Source organism: Cryptomeria japonica, chromosome 3 (genome assembly GCF_030272615.1).
Source record: "Cryptomeria japonica chromosome 3, Sugi_1.0, whole genome shotgun sequence".
Classification (NCBI taxonomy): domain Eukaryota; kingdom Viridiplantae; phylum Streptophyta; class Pinopsida; order Cupressales; family Cupressaceae; genus Cryptomeria; species Cryptomeria japonica.
Genome location: NC_081407.1, coordinates 632181668 through 632196238, shown reverse-complemented (window position 1 = coordinate 632196238; position 14571 = coordinate 632181668).

Below are 14571 nucleotides of genomic sequence, written 5' to 3'. Positions count from 1 at the left end.
TCAAATTGTCTGCAATATGTTCGTATTCCAATGCTTTCCTCCTCAGCGCTCTTCTATCTCACGAGCTCTCTATTCCTAGTCCTTATCCTTTCTATATTCTGAGAATTCCTCTGATAATAATAAAGTAATTAACACTCATTCACGAGTGTAACCTATAAGTTCGACACTAAATTGGAGATGATCATCATTGATATTTTACAACTCGGTCGTAAACACATCAAAATCTCCATTATTTTATTCTCTCTAATCTCTTTGTCGCTCTTCTACATTCTTGCTCTCCTCTATCTTGCTTCCCACTAACTTCCTATCTTCTTCTATATTCCATTCTCCAATCCTTTCTTAATCTTTTCTCTCTATTATTTCTAATCTTTTCTTGTCGTTCTTCCTTCCTATCTTTCTCTCTCTGTGTGTCTCCATCTATCTATCCTATGCCTCTATTTATTCTAAATTCCCCTATGATCTCTCCCAAATTTAAGGCTCGGTTAGGGTTATTAAATTGAAGTCTTCTCCTACATTACGACAAGTCTTCAATTTTAACTATCTCAAGTCTTCATTGTGCTATCAGTTTATCTTTATCTCCAGTCTACATGTCTTGGAGAGATGGCAGTTTTAATTACATCTTCTACAGTTTGGAGTAGATGAGTCGACCATGCATCGAGGAGTTTGCAACTTCCTATCGTTGGCATCTCTAACTCTATGGCACCATGTGCCTGCTAATTCTTCCCTCTGCGGTTATATGCCAAAGATCGTGGACTACTTCCAAGTTATCACTGTGGAAAACTATCAGACGACTACAGTCACTAGCTAAGAGTGAGGAGTGTCTGTTGTTATGTGGCTGATCGCTTGCTTGGTGGGGAGGTCGGCAATGTTAAATCCAACTACAAACACTTAAGTTTTTGTTATGTGCAAGATTATCGCCTTTATTTCCAGGTCTAAGCTTTGATTATCCACGTCGATGAATATCCAAACTCTAAGTCTGCATTTAGTTGAGGTCTACGTGCTTAGTCGGTCACCTACATCGACTTCCTAACTAACATGCGACACAGTCGCTGGCTTATGTCTAGTTCAAAACCCGCCACCTTTTATATATATATATATATATATATATATATATATATATATATATATATATATATATTATATTTTGTTCGTGATTAAAGAAAGTTTATACTTAAAAAGGTTTTAGATATAAAATATATAATCATAATTTTGTATACGTATATTCATAAATACATTATTATGGATACTCGTGTTTATATAATAAGATAATAATCGCATAAGCATAATTCAAATATTTACGTATAATTCATATTCACCTCTATATATGTATGTATGTATATGTATGTACGAATGAATCGTAGTTATATAACTACCATGCATATAAAATTTGTATCTTTGAAAACAAAACAATTATTAATAAAATTATATTTTCTTATACAAAAGACAATAAAGCATTCTATATAAGGAACGTTAAGTCATTAAATCACTAACTCTTTTCCAAAATATTTAACTTATAAATATTCATCGAATTTATATGCATATGAAATTTATATAATTACCTAATCGATGAGACCATAAAACTTATTTCTCAACGAACAAAATATACCATTGAAATCATGTCAACTTAAAGTTCGCATTCCAAATCAGATTTAACTCGCTAATTAATTAACCCTAATTTTCAACTATTGAACATTTTCAAATATGCAATTTAATGTAATGACTAATTTTTACTCAAATCATTTCAATTTAAAATAGGCATCGACAAAGTCACAATCCAAACAATAATGCTTTAACAAAGTCTCATTTGCACAACCAATTTCCTATTGTGGTGTGTGAGATTCCCCTAGTCTACCGAAGTCATTAGTTAAATTCAACTCTACCTGAGTCATGTTCTCGCCTTCAACTTCGTTCACCTGTCCCTGCATCACTTGCACTCAATAATTCATCACCAATGATGATCCCAATATAAATTATTACTGATTATTCAATTATATATAAATCATTTTAGTACATTCGATCTCCTATCTTATTTCATTAACAGTTCTATTTTCATTTCATTTCAATTTCATTTGTAAAATAAACATTATTTTCCTAATTAAATAATTATGGAAAAAAATAGGGTTCGTGACATCCTTCCCCTCTTCAAAGAGACATCATCTCGATGTCTTATTTTTCTATCAATAAGCACATACTTTCTCAACATCACAAATATTAACCATACATTGTGGTCTCAATCAAATATAACAATTATAGTATCATCTATACTATCCAAATTTACAACATGTAAAATCAAAATCAGAGTATTCAAGTATTTCATGCAGAAAGCAAATACTACTCTAAGAAAACAAAAAATGAATATGATAGTTGATTGTCGCATCATCCTTCCAAATAGAACTATCATCATAATATTGGTCCCACTGGATCCAATACTGAGTGAAATCTCTGCTATGTAGCTTAATGCTACTCCGATCAAGAATTTGGATATGCTCCACTAGCACCATTCCTAGATCCTATATCCATAAGCAACTGGATTCATACTTCCAGCACATCGAAGGGTCCCACATATCTTGGTACCAACTTTGATGATTTTCTCTATAAAATAAAGCTCTTATGAGGCTTCTCCCTCAAAATAATTTCTTCTTCAGTAACAATTATCTGAGAGTCTTGTTTCTATTATCATAGCTTTTTCTTATCTGTCGACTATCTCTTCCAATATATTCTTGATCAACTTCATTTGCTCATTCATTTCTTTTAAGCATATTAGAACCAATGATGATCTTATCTTTATTCTTTCCCAACTGACAATGTTTGTCATTTATTAGTATCATAATGGGTATCATTCCTTAAAATGTATGAAAAGATTTTGTTGTATGCCAAATCAGTCCAAAGGCAAATATTTCTTCCATTCATATTTCTAATTCATGCGATACATCAAAAAGAATTTTCCACAACCTGGTTAACTCTTTCTTTTTCTTTTTCTTTTCTTTTTTTTTTCGTTCGGTCATCTACATAAAGATGTCATGCCGATTTAATTTAGTTCCCAAATATTGTCCAATTCCAAAATGTCATCCAAACATTCCTATTTGATATTTCTATTTTTGAAACTTCATGCAATTGATAAGTTGAATGAGTAAACGTCTTCACAAGATTTAATGATTCATCTTTATTTATATCCATGTACGAATATGCAATCTTTGTCAATCTGTTGACACTCTCCAACTATAATATCATGCTTGTTCTTACTCAAAAGCAATTCTTGAATAAATTTCATATTGATTTCCTACCACCTATACTCAGGTTTGATACAAAAGTCCTATTATACGATCATGCTCAACTTTCGATTGCTAAACATTGTGCCACATATTCAACTATCTTTTCCAAAAAATTTAGGTTCATCACATCTTTATCAACAATCTCTATATTAACTAGATATTTCCAAATGTTTTAAATATGGTGCAATATTTACTTCCTCAAGTTTTTGCCTCTAAGTGAGTACATCCTTAATTGACTTTCTTAATTACCCTCAAGTTCTTTTCTCAAATCTATCAAATCTATGATCCAAAATATCTACTTTCAAAATCTCAATAAAGTTTTTCTTCCAAGTGATTCTGCATCTATTGCTACCTCAAGTTTGACTTTATAGTAAACATGGTAGCTAAAATTTCCTTGATCTATGAGAACTCATCATTTGACTTCCTTTTTATTTCCAACTATTCCAACCAACTCAATCTGCTTCATACCTCAAACTTTTATCAATCCATAAGATTTCCAAATTACTATGTATGCTCTTAATCGACAAATAACAAGGAAACCATGACAACAGAAAATTTCCTAACATCAGGGCAAGTGCAAGGTAACGAGTCACAAATTCGCGGAAGTCCACGCATTGGAAAATGCACTCTTATAAACGGGGGCCCGTTTTCAAAAAACGGGGGCCCGTTTGTGCTTCGGACTCCCGAGCCGAAAGGTAACGGGGGCCCGTTTTGTTTCAAAACGGGCCCCCGTTTTGCTATAAAACGGGGGCCCGCTTTTAAACAAAACGGGGGCCCATTTTTTAGAAACGGGGGCCCGTTTTAAAAAACGGGGGCCCGTTTCTAAAAACGGGCCCCCGTTTTGTTTTAAAGCGGGCCCCCGTTTTGTTTTAAAGCGGGCCCCCGTTTCTAAATGGCATTTTTCCTTTTTTTCCACAATCCGCCCTTGTTTGAAAACGGGGGCCCGTTTTGTGGAAGTTGATTCCACAACCCGCCACTTGGCTCGGGATTAGGCCCGGGATAGGCCTGGGATGGCCACACCTGAGACATGGACCTGCAAATTCAAATCTCCATGAATGAAAGCACAAATATGAACTTCAGAAATAGTTTACACGCCTCTAATTAGAGAATTTTTATACGAAATTAAAACCCATTTCAGATTATACTGTCTAGATTCTAAATATGTAAATTTATTTAAAAATTGATTATTTTAACTATTTTTCATTTAATTTATACTAAATCAGGTCCATAAATTTGAAATATTAACTAATTTTGTTAATTTAATAACTTTTTTATTTTAAAGAATTTTGGAAAAAAAATTATATGTCATCAATCTACACAAAATTCTTTTGTATTTAAAAAAAAAAAAAATCAAAAAATGTTAAGTTTACATCAAATTATGTGGGTCGTACACGTCAAATTTTTAAAAAGATAATTACGGCAATTAAAAAATTAATTAAAAAAAAAATATTAGAAAAAAAAATACAAAAAAATATGCTCATCAATCTTCAGTGTGTTACAAACCATTTCCCAAAACGGTTTGAGAAAATAATTTTAATTGTGTCAAAAAGTGTGGGTCGTACACATGCATGGTATGGTTCTGAAACAGGCATTTTTAAAACATAGTTTTCAGAACTCCATTTAAAAAGTTATTTTTTATTATGTGGGTATTAAAATAAATTATATATTTGGAAACTAAACTCAGAGGGCTATCTTTTATATTACTGACTTTTTCCAAGATTCAATCTCTAAGTGTTTCAAAATTTAAGCTCAAATGAGACAAAATCTGAAAATCAGGGAAAACACTTCCACTTTTTGGCCAAAAAGTGGACTCATCTTCTTGCACTGACCCATCATAACATATGTTATACAACTACTAGCACAACCTTATACTCAATTATCTCAAATGTGTTTTTATGCCAAAGACCAGATATTCCTGGATGTTCAAGACTTCAAACCTACTTTTAACAAAAGACATCTTGCATGGTCACATGATCTCGAAGGTAAAAACTAAGGAAGTAAGATCTCATATAATTGATGAACTAATTCGAATTTTTCTATCTACTAAATATGTATAAATATATTTACCTTTGCAAGGCCTATCCTCTAGTTATTCCACACATTGAATTTACTCAACTAAAAATTACATAAACACATAGTATTATTGCCCTAACTGACACAACACCTATGCTTGATACACTCTCTGCTCTTACTCTCTTGGACATACTATCAGGGGTTCACTATGATCATAATAAGGATGAAATGCAATATGAAACCAAAAGACAATAAAAATTTTAAACATTAGATCAGCCACCATAAAGGTTAAGAGAACAAGTGATCATTTTCAACAGTAAATTATAAAATGCACATAATGAAACATTAAGTCAAGTGTGACCAAGGGTCACAAAATAGAAAATTGGTAGCTTGTCCATTTAGAAAATGAAAAAGAAAATGTAATCAAGTCAAGAAGTCAAAACTAATCCAAAAATAAATGATCAAATAATTAATCAATAAACCAAATAAAGCATCGAACTGAATACATATTAAATGTACTGAGTGACTAGGACTAATCCCATATGAAAGAGTATTACAGCACCTAAGGGTATCTTTTCCAGAGTGTGCGAGAGAGAGTATAAAACATAGTACCTACAATTTCATGTTTGAAGATAAGGACACAAACTAGAAAATAGGGTCTTATGAAGATTTCATCATATCATCCATAATTCCTATCCATATAGTACCTACCTCGTACACTATAGATATAGAATAATATCTATCGCAAGAGATAAGTTAGAATAATTATCAGTCTAATAATCAAGCATCTAGATTCTAATAACAACCATCATTTTTATATCAATAAAGTCTCAACTACAACTTTACTATATAAGTACCCAACTCTTACTCAGTAAACTATCATCTAACGAATGTGTCCATTAAGTATGTCATTATAGGAGATACTCTTTCTCTATCTATCTGGATACCATGTTAATTTGCAAAAAGCAACTTTACTTATCAATTGTTCATAAATGATATCACCCAAATTTATATCTCTTCTCATGCAGTCAAATGGGTGCATCCTTTCGACTTATCTGAACTAAATATAGTTAACTTAGTAGGGAGATGTTCATTCTTTGTTTATCTCCTCAATAGGATAGTCCAACTATTCTTGTCTCCCAAGGGAATGGTAGATGGGATTTTCGTTACCCTACCCATCTTGGTTAGCTATTTCTTATCTCTTGCTTTAGGAGTTGATTTCTTTCTTCTTTCATCCTAGAAGTAAACAACTGCTTTCCTCGACCTTATCATTCTCATCTTAAATATCCTAAATTCATTTCAGAGTAGGAGGGAAATATTTCTTCCTTAATCAACCATCCTCCTTCTTCTAGGTTGTTGTCATCAATTCACCTTATAAAGGCTTTGTGCTCCTTTATTTGCAAGTATCATGCGTTAGATATCCAATAGCAAGTTTTTCAAGCACATGACTTCATTCATGAAGTGGACTCATAGGCCCTAGAGTTATAAACTGTGCTCTAATACCAAAATGTAAAGACGTAAAATAATCTATAAGACATAATCTACTCTTTATTCATATATTAACTCATAGGTCAATTAAGAAGTCTATTTCATAGATAATATAAAGAAATATCAATAAGTTGATAAAACAACCATAGATATCAAAGAGTTAAATACAATTTTCATGTAAAATGAAAGGTAAAAATTTCTATATATATATATATATATATATATATATATATATATATATATATATATTCCCTACTTAGGCTTTCATATCTTCTTAAGTAATATACAAATAGAAAGAAGGTGAGATACATCCATCGATCTCCATTCTGATTCGCTTCCTCTCAGTCCATCAAATGAAGACGAGAACAACATTCAGGCGCTTTTTCCACCCAACCTTGAAGCTTACACTTCCCCGAAATTCTTGATCAATCAAGAATACCCGACCTTGCACGAATTGTTTTAACCAAAGAATTTGAAAGATGAGAGGGAATCTAGTGTGTGCCTAGATGATACAAGCATTTTCATTTTTCTAACTCTTTTAAGAAACAAGCATTCATTATCAATCAAGGATATGATAGAGAGCATAAAATAAAGAATTCCATCTATTTCTATGGATAATTCAAATCATTACTTGGCCGAGTATAATGCCATGCATAGCAAAAATAAATAGTTGGAAAAAGCAACTATTCTCTCTAAGATTTCATATTCGGCACCCGTCCCGAAAGGTAACTTTCTATACACAAGCCTATCCATAGCTTGGTTCCCACAAACAAGAATACATTTTAAGAATACAATCTTTTGACTAATTAAAATAACATCTTCCCTATTACTTTCGTAAATTAAACACTATTTCATTTCTTTCACCTAAATGAATACAATCTTTTGTAATTTGAAAAGCAAGTATAATTTCATCAACATTATTCGAATAAATACAAAGTAAAAAGAAGGTGTAACACATGTATGTATCTTACATATAAATTGAATAAAATGAGTACACATTCTTTTATTCAATTATCAAAACATTTAAATAGCGTAATCATTGACATGCATTCCATTTCTTATGGTTTAGAAATCTAAGTTTTATATCATCTAAGCTCTCTCTCTTTCCATGTGTCTTGGTTCATTTACCTCTTTTCTCGAACAACATATTTAGTTTAATTTGAATATGTAACTTTCCATGATTTAAATACTCAACTCACTAACTTTACTAATTACCACAATAACAATCTAACATGATGAAAATTCATAAAGCGCCTATCTATATGGCCTTTTTTTATTGAGACACCTAATAACCCTCTTTTCTCTCCGTGCAAGGATCTAATTTGAAATTGTAAGTCTTTTCTTATGATATAAAAATAAACTTCACTATTTAATAAGTCATAATCCTAATATTTCATCTTCTTCGCAATTCAATTTTAGAGTTTCTCTCTCTCTATCCTCTTACTCTGTTTCTAGAGGATTGGGTGATCTAATTTCTAAGAGTTTCACTAAGTTTTATCAACAAACTTTCATAAAATATATCATTATTGCATCTATATTTGCATGATCGTAATTTAAACAATTATAAATTAATTCATATTATGACTCTAACTCTTCCATTAAAATATTTCATAAACCTAAATCTAGATCATTCTTTATCTCTTAAATCTCTTCAACAAAACATACTATATTTGAGCCTACCTCAAGAAGCGCGATCCATGGCTATTACGATCCTTGATAACTTCAAATTGTCTGCAATATGTCCGGATTCCAATGCTTTCCTCCTCGGCGCTCTTCTATCTCACGAGCTCTCTATTCCTAGTCCTTATCCTTTCTATATTCTGAAATTCCTCTGATAATAATAAAGTAATTAACACTCATTCACGAGTGTAACCTCTAAGTTCAACACTAAATCGGAGATGATCATCATTTATCTTTTACGACTCGGTCGTAAACACATCAAAATCTCCATTATTCTATTCTCTCTAATCTATTTGTTGCTCTTCTACATTCTTGCTCTCCTCTATCTTGCTTCCCACTAACTTCCTATCTTCTTCTATATTTCATTCTCCAATCCTTTCCTAATCTTTCCTCTCTATTCTTTCTAATCTTTTCTTGTTGTTTTTCCTTCCTATCTTCCTCTCTTCGTGTGTCTCCATCTATCTATCCTATGCCTCTATTTATTCTAAATTCCCATATGATCTCTCCCAAATTTAAGGCTCCGTTAGGGTTATTAAATTGAATTCTTCTCCTACATTACGATAGGTCTTCAATTTTAACTATCTCAAGTCTTCATTGTGCTATCAGTTTATCTTTATCTCCAATCTTCATTGTGCTATCAGTTTATCTTTATCTCTAGTCTACATGTCTTGGAGAAATGGCAGTTTTGATTACATCTTCTGCAGTTTGGAGTAGATGAGTCGACCATGCATCGAGGAGTTTACAGCTTCCTATCGTTGGCATCTCTAACTCTATGGCACCATGTGCCTGCTAATTCTTCCCTCTACGATTATATGCCAAAGATCGTGGACTACTTCCAAGTTATCACCGTGGAAAACTATCAGTCGACTACAGTCACTAGCTAAGAGTGAGGAGTGTCTGTTGTTACGTGGCTAATCGCTTGCTTGGTGGGGAGGTCAGCAACCTTAAATCCAACTACAAACACTTAAGTGTTTGTTATGTGCAATATTATCGCCTTTGTTGCCAAGTCTAAGCTTTGATTATCCACGTTGATGGATATCCAAACTCTAAGTCTGCGTTTAGTTGAGGTCTACATGCCTAGTTGATCACCTACATTGACTTCCTAACTAACATGCAACACAGTCGCTGACTTATGTCTAGTTCAAAACCTGCCACCTTTATATATATATATATATATATATATATATATATATATATATATATATATATATATATATATATATATATATATATATATATATATATATATATATATATATATATATTTGTATGTATATGTATGTACGATTGAATCGTAGTCATCTAACTACCATGCATATAAAATTTGTATCATTGAAAACAAAACAATTATTAATAAAATTATATTTTCTTATACAAAAGACAATAAATCATTCTATATAAGGAACTTTAAGTCATTAAATCACTAACTCTTTTCCAAAATATTTAACATAAATAATCATCGAATTTATATGCATATGAAATTTATATAATTACCTAATCGATGAGACCATAAAACTTATTTCTCAACGAACAAAATATACCATTGAAATCATGTCAACTTAAAGTTCGCATTCCAAATCAAATTTAACTCGCTAATTAATTAACCCTAATTTTCAACTATTGAACATTTTCAAATATGCAATTTAACATAGCGACTAATTTTTACTCAAATCATTTCAATTTAAAATAAGCATCGACAAAGTCACAATTCAAACAATAATGCTTTAACAAAGTCTCATTTGCACAACCAATTTCCTATTGTGGTGTGTGAGATTCCCCTAGTCTACCGAAGTCATTAGTTAAAAACAACTCTACCTGAGTCATGTTCTCGCCTTCAACTTCATTGACCTGTCCCTGCATCACTTGCACTCAATAATTCATCAGCAATGATGATCCCATAAAAATTATTACTGATCATTCAATTGTATATAAATCATTTCAGTACATTCGATCTCCTATCTTATTTCATCAATAGTTGTAATTTTCATTTCATTTCAATTTTATTTGTGAAATAAACATTATTTTCCTAATTAAATAATTATGGAAAAAAATAGGGTTTGTGACAGATACTCAAAAACATGCGGATTTTGATATTATCCTTAATAATTCTATTAAAATCTATAAAAAATTTCTTTCTTCAGTTCAACAAGGAGATCAACATGTTGAAGGAAGGAATTAAGGGCATTACTAACGCTTTTGTCGAGACGCCCATGCCAAGAAAAACTAACAAACTTATCTAAATGACACAGAAACTTTCAGAAGATATTAAGATCATGAAAATGGATAATGAATCAAGGATTGGTCAATTGGAAACAAGCTTGGAAGAGATTAAGGGGAACCTAAGGAATCTGGTTGATACTAGTAGGGAAACCATGAATAATAGCATTGAGGGTCTTAAAAGGGTCAATTCAATGGTTACAGACCAAAGAGTCCAGTTTGTCACCAGTATCCCACCCTCAGACACCAAATAGAAGAAGAAAATCCAAGAGTCAAACTTGCAAGGTACGGGATCACAAATCACTACTAGCCCCTATACGAGGATGAGGAACCAGGAGAAGAATACCTCAAGGTTCATCATGGAAGAGCTCGAGGAAATCAACAAGAGTATGATCCAAAAGAAATCGGAGCTGATGCAATCTCTAGTTTAGTGGTTTTTTAGTTTTTTCTGTTAGTGGTTTTTGTGCTTTTTGTTGTGTGGGTGTGGCCCCTGTTTCTATGGTTGTTTTGTCGTTGTTTCTACCCTGGTTAACGATTGTTTAATTTTTTGTATTTCTCTTTGACTTTGGGTTTTGAGTCCTTGTAAAACCCATTTATCTTAATCAAAAACTATCTCTAACTATGTCTTAAATATTGTATCCAAATTACAATGGAATTATCCACAATTGTTAATAATTGCTTATATTTATATTTGGCAAAAAATTGATTATATCTCATGATTATCATAACTAAACCATATTACTTGCAAATCAACATAGTCATTTAAAGTATATATAATAACATGGAAATTATATGCAAATAAAAGTTTTGATATAATTCAAAAACATAATATCTTCTTCAAAGTTATTCTATCAACGTAACAAATTTCCCTTTATGTTTTATCCTCCTATCTTAAGTAGAATGTATCACATTCATTTTAGATAATGAATCATCTCTCCTCTTACACCCCTCATACATCAATGATTGGAAAAGTTAATATATTCTCCTTTATTATTGCCTCAAAACTCTTCTTTAAACTTCTAAATATTGATCAACATCTTACTAACATAAAGTACTTGACACTACGATAGTGACAACAATAGTGTATCATAGAAATATTAATTTTAAACTGTATACTAAGATAAAACTATCTTGTTGAAATGAGATATCTTTGTGAAAAAATGTACATGTATGGAAGAGGAATTTACTCGGCCATATTGTCTTCCACATACCATGTTCCTTTATTAAGTACAACTTTAGCAATCTAAAATGAACAAGTTAATTATTAAATAAAAAGAAATAAATTGGTTTTGATTAAGCTAGCAAGGAGAAGGGCTTGAATCCTAAAAAATGGCAAAATTAGAGAGTAGCGTCATAGAAGTTGGCAACACACAGCTAGCACACGAACAACATCCAACCTCTCAAAAATAGTCAAAAATCATCATGTATGTATAGCTAAACATACTATTCTAAACTAACCACAATCTACCTAACATTTAGCTAATAGTAAGAAGAGGTTATAAAGACTCCACAAACTTGATAGAGCATATAAGAGTAATAAGAGTCAATACCTATTTCTAATTGTACTAGATATAATCAAAAGCCAAAAACACATCTATACTGCTTAATTTTCCTTGATAAGGTTCCAATTACACTCCAGTCTCTGCACTTGCTCATTCCAGATCTCTACATATCATAAATTGTTAGAAGGGGATTAAAGTGAGATTGTTTTAAATGAAATTTTGTGCATATCATAAGATAAAATAGAAGAAATTACTATTTACCATGTTTAGAAGAAATGCAACTTATGTATCAATAGACATGAATGTGTGAGTTTTCTACAAGAATTATTGATAATAAATAACTCAAATTTGTTTACAACTCTAACATAAACAATCATATTTTTGATAAAAAAAATGATTACCTTAATAAATATTAAATCTATATTCCAAATATTCATGTCACTAAATTAAATACATAAAATTAATATTCTATATTAAAAAACAAATTGATTTTAAATACTACATACAATATAATTTTGATATTAAAATCTAATTTTTCAATGAATTATCCTCACATTATAATTACTCCATTTTACAGATTTCTTATTATTGATTGTCACAAATATTACCTAAGACATCCACAATTCTCTTTTCCTCACCCATCATTAACAATCCCATCTCTACACAATCAACTTCTGGTTTGCTTTTGGTTTGGCTTTCCATGAGGGTAGATTGTGTGAAAATACATATGTTTATTCATTTTTCAACATATACATCTTTAACACAAGTCACTCGTAGAGTGATCTCATCAAAAGAAAAATTTATAAAAAGGCATGTCATCACTACAACTATAAGTACTACGTAAATGTTTAAAAGAAATGCAAGTCTTATATTAGTACAAATATTCAAATTAATTTTATGACTATATGTATAATTTGCAATTATTATTATTAATAATGAAGAACTCAATCTTCTTACAATTCTAACTTTAATAATCATAAATAGCCATATTTTTCTCTTACACTTCTCTCATCCCGATGATGGATCACATGGTCTGATTTGTAATGTTAATGCAAAAATTTATCTTATACAATTGAACCCAGAACAAAATAGTACCAATCATAATAGACCTATCATAATAGACCTGGAAATCTTATCTCCCTAGTTAATAACCAAAATATTACTAATCATAATAGATCTAGAAATCTAATCTCTCTAGTTAATAACCATATTTATAATAAAAAATTATTACCTGAAAAAAATGAAATCTATATTTTCAAATCTTCCATATCTCTAACTTCATTAAATGCATAAAATCAATGTTCCTTAATAAACAAAAATGATTCGATTTTAAATATTACATACATAACAATTTTTATATTTAAAATTTTATTTTTCAATAGTTTATCCCCACATTATAATCACTCAATTGATAGATTTGTTATTATTGACCCTCACAAATGTCACCAGTATTTCCCAAATGTTGCAATAATTTGTAAAAGGAATCTACAACACTCTTTTTCTCACATGTCACTAATAATCCCATCTCTACACTATCAACTGTTGGATTGTCTCTAAATAGTTGGAAACTTTTCACGGAGATAGATTTGAAAACACCTATGTATACCCATTTCCTGGCATACACTGTCACGGGGCTAAACTGACCTGCTGCCCAAACAAGCTTTTTCCTTCCAAAGGAGGTCCAACCTCATGCGGCACTGGCAAACCTTACTCGTGACTCCCATTGCAGACAAGTCCTTTCTTGCTCCTAGAGTACGCCATCTCTTTTCAAGTGTCCACCACCTGACCACATTAACACACACCCATGCAGAATAGAAGTGCATGCCAAACCTCTCATGGGTCTCCTTTATCCTAATGCTCCTAGCACTCCCTTCAAGTCCCTGACTCTACTCTAGTACTGTCTTATCGCACTGACCTTGCACCCTCAGTACAAGCTTAAAGGTCTCCTCCATGCCTTCATCTCCTGAGTCCCCCATAAGACCCTGACTACTAGCACTGACCCCATCTGGAACTCCTTAAGTTCTCTGACACCAACTATGCACACTCCCTGAGCATGCCCAATACTCCTACAACACTAGCGCCCCACGTTGGCCTCCCTTGGCTCCTTGGAACCCTCAAGCACCAAATATATCTCATGGGACGACTAGACTCCCTAAGCTAGCTTCATGTTCATCCATCTCCACACAATGAACACAACACTGGGGCAATAAGATAGCTTTATTGTTATGAAGAAACGACCCCTGGCCCGGTCTACAAACAATTCCAACTCTGTAGTTGGTCACTACCCCGAGTACTTCCCAAGCACCCGATTACAAGTTCCTGCCCCTAGATCTGCGACTACTCTTGAAACACTGGTACAGATCGTACTGCACCTCGCCCCTGGCTGTAGCTTCACACAT